Here is a 12,736-nt window from a genome sequence, read left to right on the forward strand (position 1 = left end):
TTGCACTCACGCTACTGCCTTCCTCTAGCTGAGTGTCATCATCAGAGCCTACAAAACACTGGGCATCCTCCTGGAGCATGTACCCAACACTGTGCTCAAAGAGTTCAGGAGACTCCTCAGGAGGACGTGGTGGGTCTAGGGAAGGAGTCACTGATGATGACCTTGAGAGGAGGGAAGACGATGCGTTGGCAGCTGCTTTGCTAGTACCCTGAGACTGGGTGAGAAAGGATGAGGAGGATGAAGAGGGCTTGGTCATCTACTCTACCAAGTCGTTGGCATGTTGCGGTTCAACATGTCCAGCTGCCGAAAAGAAGGACAAGCGTGTCCCATGGCCACGTGCTGATGACAATGCACCGCATCCACGACCAGCACTGTTGTCTCTAGACACAGAGCCTGCTTGCCCTCTTTTATCGGCTCGCGCCTGTCTGCCTCTCCTTGCTGACCTTCCAGACATGGTAATGGCCTGAAGGGAGTTGGGTAAAACAGCAGTTGGGTAGTGTATATTGTGCTGGAGGCACACAACACCCACTAACTCTTGCAGATGCCTTTTTTATAGAACACCAGAGATAAAGGGGTATACTGTAATGGAGTCACAAAACACCCACTAAGCCCTGCAGATGGCTCCATTAGAGAACAGCAATAAACGGTAGATACAGGTGTATATTGTGCTGGAGTCACACAACACCCACTAACTCCTGCAGATGCCTTTATTATAGAACACCACAGATAAAGGGGTATACTGTAATTGAGTCACACAACACCCACTAAGCCCTGCAGATGGCTCTATTAGAGAACAGCAATAAAGGGTAGATACAGGTGTATATTGTGCTGGAGGCACAAAAAACCCACTAACTCCTGCAGATGCCTTTACTATAGAACACCAGAGATAAAGGGGTATATACAGATGTATACTGTGCTGTGCTGGAGGCACACACAACTTCCAATAACTCCTGCAGATGGCAAGTGGGCTCAAATAGAGAAGAGCTATGTAGGTGGATATAGCGGTGTGTACTGGGTACAGAGCACGCAGACAGCACGCACAAGCTCCTAACACTACTGACTGCAAGCTCTATTATAAAAGATAGATCACTAGCTATATAGGTGAGGTGAATATAGCGGTGTATACTGCGGTCAGGGCAAGCAGACAACAACCACTACAGAAGAGCAAGATCGAAAATCGGCCGATAATGATCGGTGTGTACTGTGTTGAAGGTACACAGAACACCCACTAACTGCTTCAGACGCCAACACACTACACAAGGCCGCCGCGCTGGCGGCCTTATATAGTGTGGGGCGTGTACTACACAGCCTGAGCTATGATTGGCCACAGGCATCCTGCCTGTGGCCAATCATGGCTCTCCTCGCTGCTGGCGCTGTGATTGGCCAAGCATGCGGGGTCACAGAGCATGCTTGGCCAATCATGAGCCAGCAATGCACTGTGATGACGCAGTGCATTGTGGGCCGTGAGCGCCACACAAATTTGGAGCGAATGGCCCATAACGTTCGGAATTCGCCGAACGGGCGAACAGCCGATGTTCGAGTCGAACGTACGTCGACTCTAACACGAAGCTCATCCCTATGATCGGACAAAGTCCGATCGGATCATGTTGTCGGAAAATTTTACATCCCAGCTCTAAAACATTGTCGGTCGGATATTCCGACGGAAACAGTCCGATGTAGCCCACACATGGTCGGATTATCCAACAACACGGTCCGATCGGACATTTTCCTTCGGAATGTCCGACCGTGTGTACAAGGGCTAATAGAGAATCTATCTTGTTTACATTTTAACATATTTGGGAATTTTATTAGCTTCCAATAAATAATATCAATATGTATGAATATTTGAAAAAAAAAAAAACTTCCCATTAATCATTTGCAATCACATGTATGCAATTTGTGTAGAAGTGTATTCTGTGCTTGGATATGAGAACATCCATTGTTTTCTCTGAATCTGTTTGCACCAATTACTGGAGTTATGATGAACTGGAAAATAACTCCTGCATACTATATTTTGGGTCTGCTGACCTGCAGTATGTAATTTAAGTCAATTCAACAAGTGTTCCTTTTTTGTAACAAAAAAGTATTATAACTGTGTAAAGGGTGAAAATTTCCTCTAGTGCGCTGACTAGGCAAATCAATAATAAAACTTCTGACTCATGAACTGTGACATATCCAAAGCTTTTACATAAACTTTTAAAGTCAAATCTCTCCAAAACATTCACAGACTCAATGGTTCGCACCAGAATATACAGGCATACCCCACTTTTAAATACACAATAGGGTTTATTTACTAAAGCTGGAAAGTGCAAAATCAGGCTCACTTCTGCATAGAAACCAATGAGCTTCCAGGTTTTATTAGCAAAGCTTATTTGAACAAAATGGGGTTAGAAGCTCGTTGGTTTCTATGCAGAAGTGAGCCTAATTATGCACTTTCTAGCTTTAGTAAATATACCCCATTGTGTACTTAAAAGTGGGGTATGCCTGTAAAGTGTTAAAGCAACTTGAATTTATGTGCGCTGACATGACATACATTTGAAATACATTGCTTTTTTGAAAGATTCAGTTTGAATTTTGTATTTCAAAGTAAAATGTCCAAATTCAGAACCAGGTGTATATATGGTGACACTAAAATGATATTTGAGCTAAAATGAATGAACGATAAAAATAAATTATAATCCTCTTCTGTTGGTAATGCAAACAGAAGCCCGGGTTGCAGACTTGCAAATTTGAGAAACAGATGCCTGATGCTAAAAAGCCTATAAAACAATAACACATCTGGTAGAGTGTGTCTTAACAGGGAAGGAAGAAACCAAATCCTTTAGACTATAGGCTCTAATGATAACTTGTCTGATCTACACAGCAATGATGGTGCGAAAATCAGGTAAACCCTTGTGAAGCAAAACTTATGGAAAAAAGGACAATATTCCGGTTAAAGTGTAAGGCAGACACCATATTTGTGAGGAAAGAGGCCTTAAGCCCCTAAATGATTTTGTCCTTCTGCAACACAACATAGGCTCTTTACAGGATAAGGCTGCTAACTCAGAGATTCTCCACACAGAGGAAAAGCCACCCCTATTCCAGAAAGGTCAGAAAAGGTAATATCCCTTATAGGTACAAAACTTGGCTTCTGTAATGCTGGGAAAACCAAACTGATCTCCCAAGGAACCACAGGGAAACAAACAGGTAGAGAAATGTGAGCCACTCCCTGAACAAAGACCTTAACCAAAGTGTGAGAGACCAAAGGCTTCTGACACAGAATGGCCAAGGCCAAGATTTGTCCCTCAACAGTACTCAAGGCCAAATGTTGGTCCAGACCAGGTGGAAGGACAGACTATATCACATGGACTACTGTATACAGTGAAAGTTCCTTGAGATGCATTACAAATAATAGGCCTTCCAGGTGCAATGGTAGACTTTTAAAGAAGCTGACTTCCTAGCCTTCAAGAGGGTAGTTATGACTGTATTTGAAATGCCCTTGTCCTTGAGGACTGTAATTTCAACTGAGAAGCAGGATGAAACACTGACCCCTTAAACAGAAGGTCCGGATGATACAGAAGGGACTGTGGAGCATCTGCCAGGAGCTTGAGTATGTCTGAGTACCATGCCTTCCTAGCCAATTTGGTGTAATGAATGTCCTCATTCTCAATCCTGCACAGTAGATGAGGGAGAATCTGGAGGGGTAGAAGACATAAATCAAGAGAACCATCATCAGAGTCCACCATAAAAGCGTGAGAGCCCCTTGAGGATCAAGTCTGCTTCCTTTAAAGCAGTGTGATGTTGATGTTGAATGTAGACCATGGCTGTGGCACTGTTCAACTAAATTCTCATCAGTTGTCCATGCAATGAAAGAGTCCAGCACTGAAAGAACAATCAAATTCTCATCCGATGTCCATGCAATGAAAGAGTCCAACATTGAGAGAGCAACCAAATCGCCAGGAATTCCAAAATGTTGATGAGAATGTAAGCTTCCTCTGACAACCAAGTTCCCTGCACTGAAAGTGTGTTCAGGACTGCTCTGCAGCCCAACAATCCCTCATAAGAACCACAATTGTGGAGAAAAGGGCTTTGATATGTCCAGTGCTGTGGGAGAAACCTACCATATTAGGGAGAGTTTAGCTTTAAATTGATACTAAAGTCTCATTGTTTTTAGTTAAAATAACAAACATGTTATATACTTACCTGTTCTGTGCAGTTGTTTTGCACAGAGCAGCCCAGATCCTCCTCTTCTCGGGTCCCTCTTCAGTACTTCTGTCCCCAACCCTCCTATTGAGTGCCCCCACAGCAAGCCGCTTGCTATGGGGGCACCCAGGCCGAGCCACAGCTCCCTGTGTCCATTCAGACAAGGTAGGTGCCAATGCCACCTACCTCGCTGGATCACAAATCGAAGTAAGGGGTCGATCCAACCCCCTTACCACGCGATCAGTTGTCAGCCAATGACAGCTGATCATGTGATGTAAACAGAGCCGGTAATCGCTGATAGTGTGAGGAGAAAAAAAACAGCCGATCACCGGCGGCTAACAGAGGGACATCGGTCCCGATCAAGGAGAGCAGCCGCGGGTGTCATCTGTGCCCACCAGTGCCATCTACCAGTGCATAACAGTACCGCCTACCAGTGCCCACCAGCGCCACCTACCAGTGCCTACAGTGCCACCCATCAGTGCCACAGTGCCACCTATTAGTGCTCACAGTGCCACCTATAAATGTCACCAATCAGTGCCTCATCAACAGTGCCGCCCATCAGTGTCACCTACCAGCACCCATCAGTGCCATCTATCAGTGCCCATCAGTGCCCTCTATCAGTGGTTCCTATCAGTAACACCTATCAGTGCCCTTCAGTGTCCATCGATGCCACCCATCAGTGCAATCCATCAGGCCCCATCAGTGCCATCTTATCAGTGGCTGTCAGTGCTAGCTTATCTGTGCCTATCAGTGCCCATCAGTGCAGCCTTTCAGTACCCACCAATGCAGCCTATCATTGCCCACCAGTGCCGCCTCATCCGCGCATATCAATGAGGGAGAAAAATTACCTGCTTGCAAAATGCAACAAATTCTGAAACATGATATCTTTTTTCAAAATTTTCCGTCTTTTTTTGTTTGTTTAGCAAACAATAAAAACCCCAGTGGTGATTAAATACCACCAAAAGAAAGCTATATTTGTGTGAAAAAAAGTTATAGAAATTTAATTTGGGTACAGTGTTGCATGACCGCACAACTGTTGTTCAAAGCATGACAGCGATAAAAGCTAAAAATTGGTCTGGGCAGGAGGGGGGTTTAAGTGACCAGTAAGCAAGTAGCTAAGATTGGAAGAAACGTCTGTAGCAAAGATATCATCCTAATCCAGTGTCTCAGAAAGTAAGGGTTTTTTTTCAGCTGACACCCTCTTTTCTTGCATTGTCTGGCTCAAGGGCAAAGTCAAAGACTAATTCAGAAACCAAAATTGAAGAGGCATGGCTGTGACCCCTGCTGTCTAGGGCCTCAAAAAGGCTAATAAATTCAGCCCGTAAACTCTGACATTGTGACAGAAAATTCCTCTCTAGTTAGGAAGTCTGGTGTGGCCAGATAAATGAGCAGAAAAAGTAGGGACATCAGAATGGGGGAACGCATCAGAGAGCTAATTAATGTACTACCACTCCCAGGCTGAGCCTCAGCTAGTGAGGACATCCAACCCTTTATGTCTCCAATTATGATCTGTCATACCTGTGAACAAAATGTTCTGATGAGATACTCATGATCTTTGCACTAGTGCCTCAATGTGCTTTCAGAGCAAGAAAACCAGTAGATGTTGTCTAGCCAGCATCTCTTCTCTAAAGAGGAAGACGCAAAGTGTGCAAGTGCAGTAACTGCTGAGTAGCACCCGTTCGCATGATCTCATTAATGCACCACTCAGGAAGAGGGGTACAATAGCATCACACTAGGTGAGCTTTTAGAATTTAAGATGGTGCCAATGCCACCACACCAAGGCAACCCTGGAGCCATCACCACACCAATGGAAGGATGGATAGAGGTCACCATACCCCAAAGGGGAGACTGGGCATCCTGGGAAACATTTAAAGGGCTTACACCCTCACTACACTACCCACTACTCAGGAACAATCTGTGATCAACTGCTTTCTGTCTTGACCCTCTACAATGGGCATACCCCCACAGGGTCCTTCAGAAACTGAGCTCTGCACCAGGCAGACCATGACGCTGGACCTGTAAAGCACCCTGTGTATAACGCCACACGCGGAACTACATGCCAAAGGGAGCGCCTACAGCAGGAGTCAGTGTAAAGCAACATAATAAACTGGTCCCATATCATCCAGAGATGGAAAAAAAAACTCCATAGAAGAAGGCAAGCTTCTCAGTAAAGATAAGAGGTCCATCACTTAAGGACACTAGCAAAAATGAGGGCTAGCTGAAAATAGGGAAGATTATAGGAGGGTTATTGCTGCGGCCGCTTTTTCCAACATCCATTCACCTGAAAGCAATTGCATATAACTCAGTAATAATGAATTAAAGAAGCCTGTATTCTGTACTACATAATCAAAAAAATTATCTTTATCTTTGAACTTTCATTCACCATGAAATGCAAACAATGGTGGCATATGTTTCCCACTGTTGCTTGTAATTAAAAATAGGAGATTTCCATGTTTCATTGAATTCTCCTTAAAGAAAAGATAGGTGCCTCCTCTAGTGAATGCAAATATATTTGTGAAATATCACAAAACATCGAACAATTGAAAAATATACCGTAGATAAATAATAAAACATCATATAAGTGTTGCATTGACAACACAGGGTCATTTCTTTTAAATATTTCCTTAACAATAATCTGTTTTGGCAGGGTAATAAGAAAAATGTTGGAGACTTCCCAATTTCTCATTATGTGTGACACAGATGTACAGCTTTTTGCACCTGCCATGACACAGTGAAGTAAAGGGTTGAGATTTTAAAGAAATGGATTTAAACACATATTTGCACTGAGTAGTGTAGTTCCACCTTAAGGAAGGCATTGGTTACTGTTATAAAATTGTGTAGTGGCAACACAGTGGCTTGGAGGTTAGCATGTATGTCTCGCAGCACTGGGGTTCTCAGTTTGAATTTCAGTGAAGCCAATATCTGCATGTTCTTCTTTTACTTATGTGGGTTTCCTCCCACACTTCAAATATAGCTGGCAGGAATATTGTCTCCTTTCTAAACTGGTCCTAGTATATGTATGCGAGATAGGGACCATAGATGGTAAGCACCTCAAGGGCAGGGACTGATGTGTGTTCTGATACTGATGGTATGCACCTCAAGGGCACTGATGTCACTGATGGTAAGCACCTCAAGGGCAGGAACTGATATACAGTATATCAAGTGCTGCCCCAACTCTAAGCACTATATTATTTTATAAGCCACATAAGGGTTGATTTACAAACACAGCTGAAGGAGGTTATGTTATAACCTTCATTCTACCCCCAGACTGATCACTCAAGCATGGTCTCTTTTTGTCTCTCTATACCTGTGGTTACATACACTGCAAGTCAGGATTGAGGTGACTTGGAAGAGGTGGAGGACCATTTCCTTTATTTTTGGTCCTGGTTTACCCCCTTCACGGAGTGGGACGTGTATTGTAGGGGGTGCCATTTGTGGACGTACTGTGGCAGCTGTGGCCTACTGCCCATCTGGGGGACCTAGGGTCTATCTTTGGAGCTTTCTTCTGCCTCTTGGTCTTTTTCCCCCCTTACTTCCACCTCTATTTGTCCCTGTTGTCACTTGGTCCCTGAGGAGCTGTGGCAGATCGATCTCCCACTCGATGCTACAGAGTCTATCTATAATATACATGACACACACTTTGACGTGATTAAACCCACTACCCCCGAAGAAGAGGTTTACTTCCAAAACACCTTGAAACATTGGGTTATTTCTATTGTGTATTATTATTTTCTGATAGAATTGGTTTAATGTGTATATTTCCAACATCTTCAATGTACATCCATTTTAGATGTTGTTGGTATATGTCATAGTTAGTAATTTTATAGCTTTCAACTATAAATAAATATATTTTTTAAGAAATTAGTTCTTTACTCTCGTACTAATATTGAGTGCCAGCAACCCAATGCCCCATAGAGGACGCACACTCTTTTTGAGTGATTTTTTTCTATTTACAAACACTGGGGTTTAGGAAATTGGTACAAAAGTGGGATAGTAGTCTATTGGTACTGTTAATTTTTATTGTCTAAAAAAAGACAGGAATCTGACTGATGTGGCTGGCATCTCTGCTGTCCTTTGTTCCAGTTTTTGTAAAAAGGCTCTGCAGTATATAAAAAGCAATGACTAAAATGATTACAGTTCTCAGTAAGCAGAGGCTGAGATCACCAAACTGATTTAAATCAGTATAATAAACTAATTTATCACTTTGACTAATATGACTAGATGGCCCTCATATACTGAGTTTTAAAATATGTGCTTTCATTTCTTTAGTCTGGCTCCGCTAACTCCATAATTCTTTTGCCAACTTTTCTTTCTAAATCCGATCGAGGCAGCTGTAGGAAAGAGGGACTCAGTGTAAAAAATGGGACTTTATGGACAGAAATCTGGAAAGGTCATTGATAAAAATGATTTATCTATGTTTTGTGAATTCTACCGCATTTATTAAAATTGGTTTTGCAATTAAGCCATAAATGGTTGAGCTCTGTCTGCTTTCCATGCTTAAATTTGCCAAAAGCCATAGTTAATGTTTATAGAACGCACTCAACTCTCTACTGCATGTGGACTTTTAAACTATTGCAGTCTTAGAACTGTTTCTGTAATCTAAAAAGAAATACTGGTCAAGTGTGACCTGAGAACACTCTGTATTCCTTTCCTGTACAAATCCTTTCATTCATTGCAATTTTTATTTCATGTATACAGGTCTACAGCCAATTATTATAAAAACAAAAAAAAAAAAAATGATGATTTCATCCAGTCATTTGAACTTTGAAAACAGTGATATCTTCTAATTTGACTAGGTAGTGGAAAGTATCAGTTAAGATTTGGAGTTGTATTGCAGGTTTTTTACGTTTTAGCCCCAGCTACCAGTGGCGGCTGATGTTCAGTATTTTGGGGGGGCGAACAAACCTGCACCCCCTCACTTGCACAACCGCAATCCAACACCCTTCGTGCAGGGGCTGGACGGTAAGGCTGTGATCGGACGGTGGGCTGTGATCAGAGGTGGTGCGGGCTCCTGGAAGCTGCCCCTGGCCCCTTCACTCACCCGCCCGAATGGGTCAGGTAGGAAGGGGGCCACCCATGTCCTTAGCTTAACAGGTGGTGCTGGATCCAGGGTAGGACTCTTAGAAGCTGCCCCTCCACCCCTCCACTTGCTGCAGCTTGCCGATGGAAGAGGTGGGCTGTTGCTTCTACTCCCAACTGGACAGGAAGTGGGTCCTGAGACCTGATTGGCTGGGAGTCCTAAGACTCACTGACCAATCGGGTCTCAGGTCTCGATGCAGGAAGACATTGTGAATATTAATTGGCTAATGTCACACAACTGGTGGGCTTAGGATGCAGTGCTCTGCGCCCCAAGCCCACCCTTTTTTGAAGCCAATTAGTGCTTCAAAAAAGAAAAAAAATCATTGAAATCCATGCGTCTGGTGCCCTGCAAGTAGATAAGGGGATAGGCACATGGATTAGGGGGTCAGTGCCCCTGCACCCCTAATGGAGGGGCCCCCACTACCTACTACATACAATTTATGGTCAAATATAAAGTGGACTTACTAGTTATTGAGTTCAGGTGTTTGCAATGGAGGGTGCTGTTAATTGTCAGCATACAAAAACTTGTATTTTTGTAATTGTGTGCTTTCTGCCTCATGGCAACATGTGAAATGCATTTTTTTGTTTCAGCATGGCTATATTCTTGTGTGCAAAGGCAGGTTCATTAAAACATTGTTTGTTGAGGTGTAGAGCAACATGCGTTGCATTGACCTGACCTTAATCCTTATGTACACTTTATGAATGAGTTGGAATCCTGGTTGCAAGCCAGGTCTTATAGACCAACATCAATACCTGACCATTTGACTTAATGGGCACAAAGTCTCAATGACATGCTAAAAAATGTGGAAAGCCTTCCCAGAAAAGAGGTGACTGGTACAGTAGTAAAAGGTTTATTTATTTCCATGGTTTTGGAATAGGATATCCAACAAGCTCATATGTGTTTGGGTGTTAGGTGGTGTCCACAAACTTCTTGTCATATAGGGTGAGAGGGCACTCAGAATCTGGGGAAGCTATGCATGGTAGCCAATCAGCTTCTAACTTCAGCTTGTTCAATTAAGCTTTGACAAAAAAACAAAAACTGGAAGCTGATTGGTTTCTATGCAGAGCTGCTCCTGATTTTGTACCATACAGTTTTAGTAAATTCTTCCGATAGTGTATGTTTGGCTTACAACCAGAGCTGTATTTAGACACAGGGGTTTATATACTAAAGGAGTAAAAGTTATTCACTTTGCAAAGTGTATGTTCATTTTTACATCAGTAAATAAAGTGAAACTTTGTTCATGTTGAATAACCAATCATGTTTAAGGGGAAAAAAATGACTTTTGCTTGCAGAAAACTGGATAATTAAAGCAATCATTGCTTCACCCTATTTACTGAGCTAAGTGAACACTAACATTGCAAAGTGAGCATACAATGTTTTATTGTTTTAATAAATCAGCCCCAGTATGTTGCCCTTGGCACACCTAAATGATGACACCGTCTTGTCCTTGTGTCATTGTGCTATTGGTGGCAGCATGGGCCTGGTTTAAATACAAAACTATGTTTCTACTGTACAGATCTCCAGACACGAGAGAGGAAAGATGATTTTATGTTGCACCACCCTACAGTTCCCCTGCTGATTTAGCCATGGCCAGGACATGGAAATAAAATAAGAATCAAGTTATTGCAACTTATACATTTTGAGGGTGTGAGGTCTGCCACTACCTACTCCATTTTTTGTCCGCTTTACTGAAAAAAATTGTAAAGGAATACAGTGTGAAATTTCCTAAACTCTTTCAGTAAAATTTAGTCTTTACAGTCAATGAAACTTTTATTATCTAACCCCTTGGTGAATTTCCAAAATTACTAATTTGCATGTTGAGCCAAGGAACCTGTGCCCACTTGAAACATCCGTAAGATTTTTTTTTAATAAAAAAAAAACATACTGGAGGTTTGAAACATACTAAGATTAGCTGAATCAGCATAAAAACATAACTTACTATGTAAACCGGCCATATCTTACCGGTGTTTATGGGGGCTGCATACAAATGTCTAAAAATTTAATTAGGTTCCAATATATTCAATAAATGTCATGGCTACTGCTACTAATTTTGCATTTGAATACTCCATTAAATGTTTTCTCACTTCGTTAACAGGGGAAAAGTAGCAATGAGTAATTATTAAAGTTTCTTTTTTTTTTCTTTTAAAATATAATTTAGAATTGGTATGTTAACCTCCCTGGCGGTATGATTATTTCGGATTTTAGGTGCTAAAAGTGGTACAATTATTTTGCATGAAAATTTGGCGTTTTATATTGTAGTCCTGTAATTCTTAGGAATAACTCTCTTAAATCTGTCCAAACCAGAGTCTAGCAGACATCCCGGGTATAATAAAGTTTGAAAAATGAAATCATAAATTATAATATAATAAATAATTGTACCAAATAATAATATAATAATAATAAAAATTATTCAATAATGTAATCAAATCAAAAACACAGAAATTTGCTCAGTTGCAGAATTGTCACTGTCATTACTTTTCAGTATTTGATGACGGATCTCCCCACAAATCGCTATCGCTCAATTCTGCAAGTGATTACAATTTATTATCGCTTTTTTCTAGCTGGTCTAAAACCATTTTTGATGTAAAGTGACAGTTTGGCTGCTATGGACAATCTCCAGTTTCCAGGCAGAAAGAACAGTTTTTATTACCCTGTTTCCCCTAAAATAAGACCTATAGTGATTGTCGGTGATGGCTGCAATATAAGCCTTACCCCCCAAATAAGCCCTAGTTAAAGTCCTTGTAGGTCTTATTTTCAGGGTAGGGCTTATTTTTGGGGAAACAGGGTAGGGCTTATTTGGGGGGTAGGGCTTATATTGCAGCCAACATCGACAATCACGCTAGGTCTTATTTTAGGGGAAACAGGGTATATAAAACTGCATGCAGGACACTGGGCAGACCACTAGGGACAAAGGGGATGTGAAATAATTACATACAGCAATGTAATCTGTAAGATTACATTATACTGTATGTATACTGTGTGTTTCACTTTTTGAATTTGGCGCCGATTTCCGTCCCCGTTCGTCGCAACGCTCGCAGGGAACGGAGCCTGGCGATGTGATAGATCGAGCGAGACACGGCTCGGTCCTACAGCGGGGAGACAACGCTGGATCCGAGGGAGAAGGTAAATAAACGTCCTCCTGGATCCAGCGATGCAGTCCCGAGTCTGGCTCGGGATTACCGCTTTTTGTATAAAAATTCCACTCCGAGCCAGACTCGGGAATACCATCAGGGGGGTTAACCTACTGTATAAAAGCTATATATCAGGTTACAGTAGCCTTTAATATGACTGCTCTAAGGAGATGTATCATATTCAACTCAATAAAACCTAGCATAGATTCTAACCCCCCCTTGAATGGTATCAATGATCAAGCAATCATAAGCAAAACATATATTTGGAAAGTTGTTATTTTTGATTATACTGCAAGTTTTGATGGACTTAAATATTCCAGATTTAAACAGCATTTATAAAAGA

General features: G+C 42.0%; 1 protein-coding gene across 1 annotated transcript in view; it reads right to left on the reverse strand.

Moving 5' to 3' along the window:
- Positions 1-12,736, reverse strand: part of COL25A1 (collagen type XXV alpha 1 chain) — a 586,562-nt gene that overhangs the window by 220,038 nt on the left and 353,788 nt on the right. The window lies entirely within an intron of this gene.

Source organism: Lithobates pipiens, unplaced genomic scaffold, assembly GCF_037356315.1.
Source record: "Lithobates pipiens isolate NorthernLeopardFrog02 unplaced genomic scaffold, aLitPip1_a1.2 Scaffold_13, whole genome shotgun sequence".
Classification (NCBI taxonomy): Eukaryota; Metazoa; Chordata; class Amphibia; order Anura; family Ranidae; genus Lithobates; species Lithobates pipiens.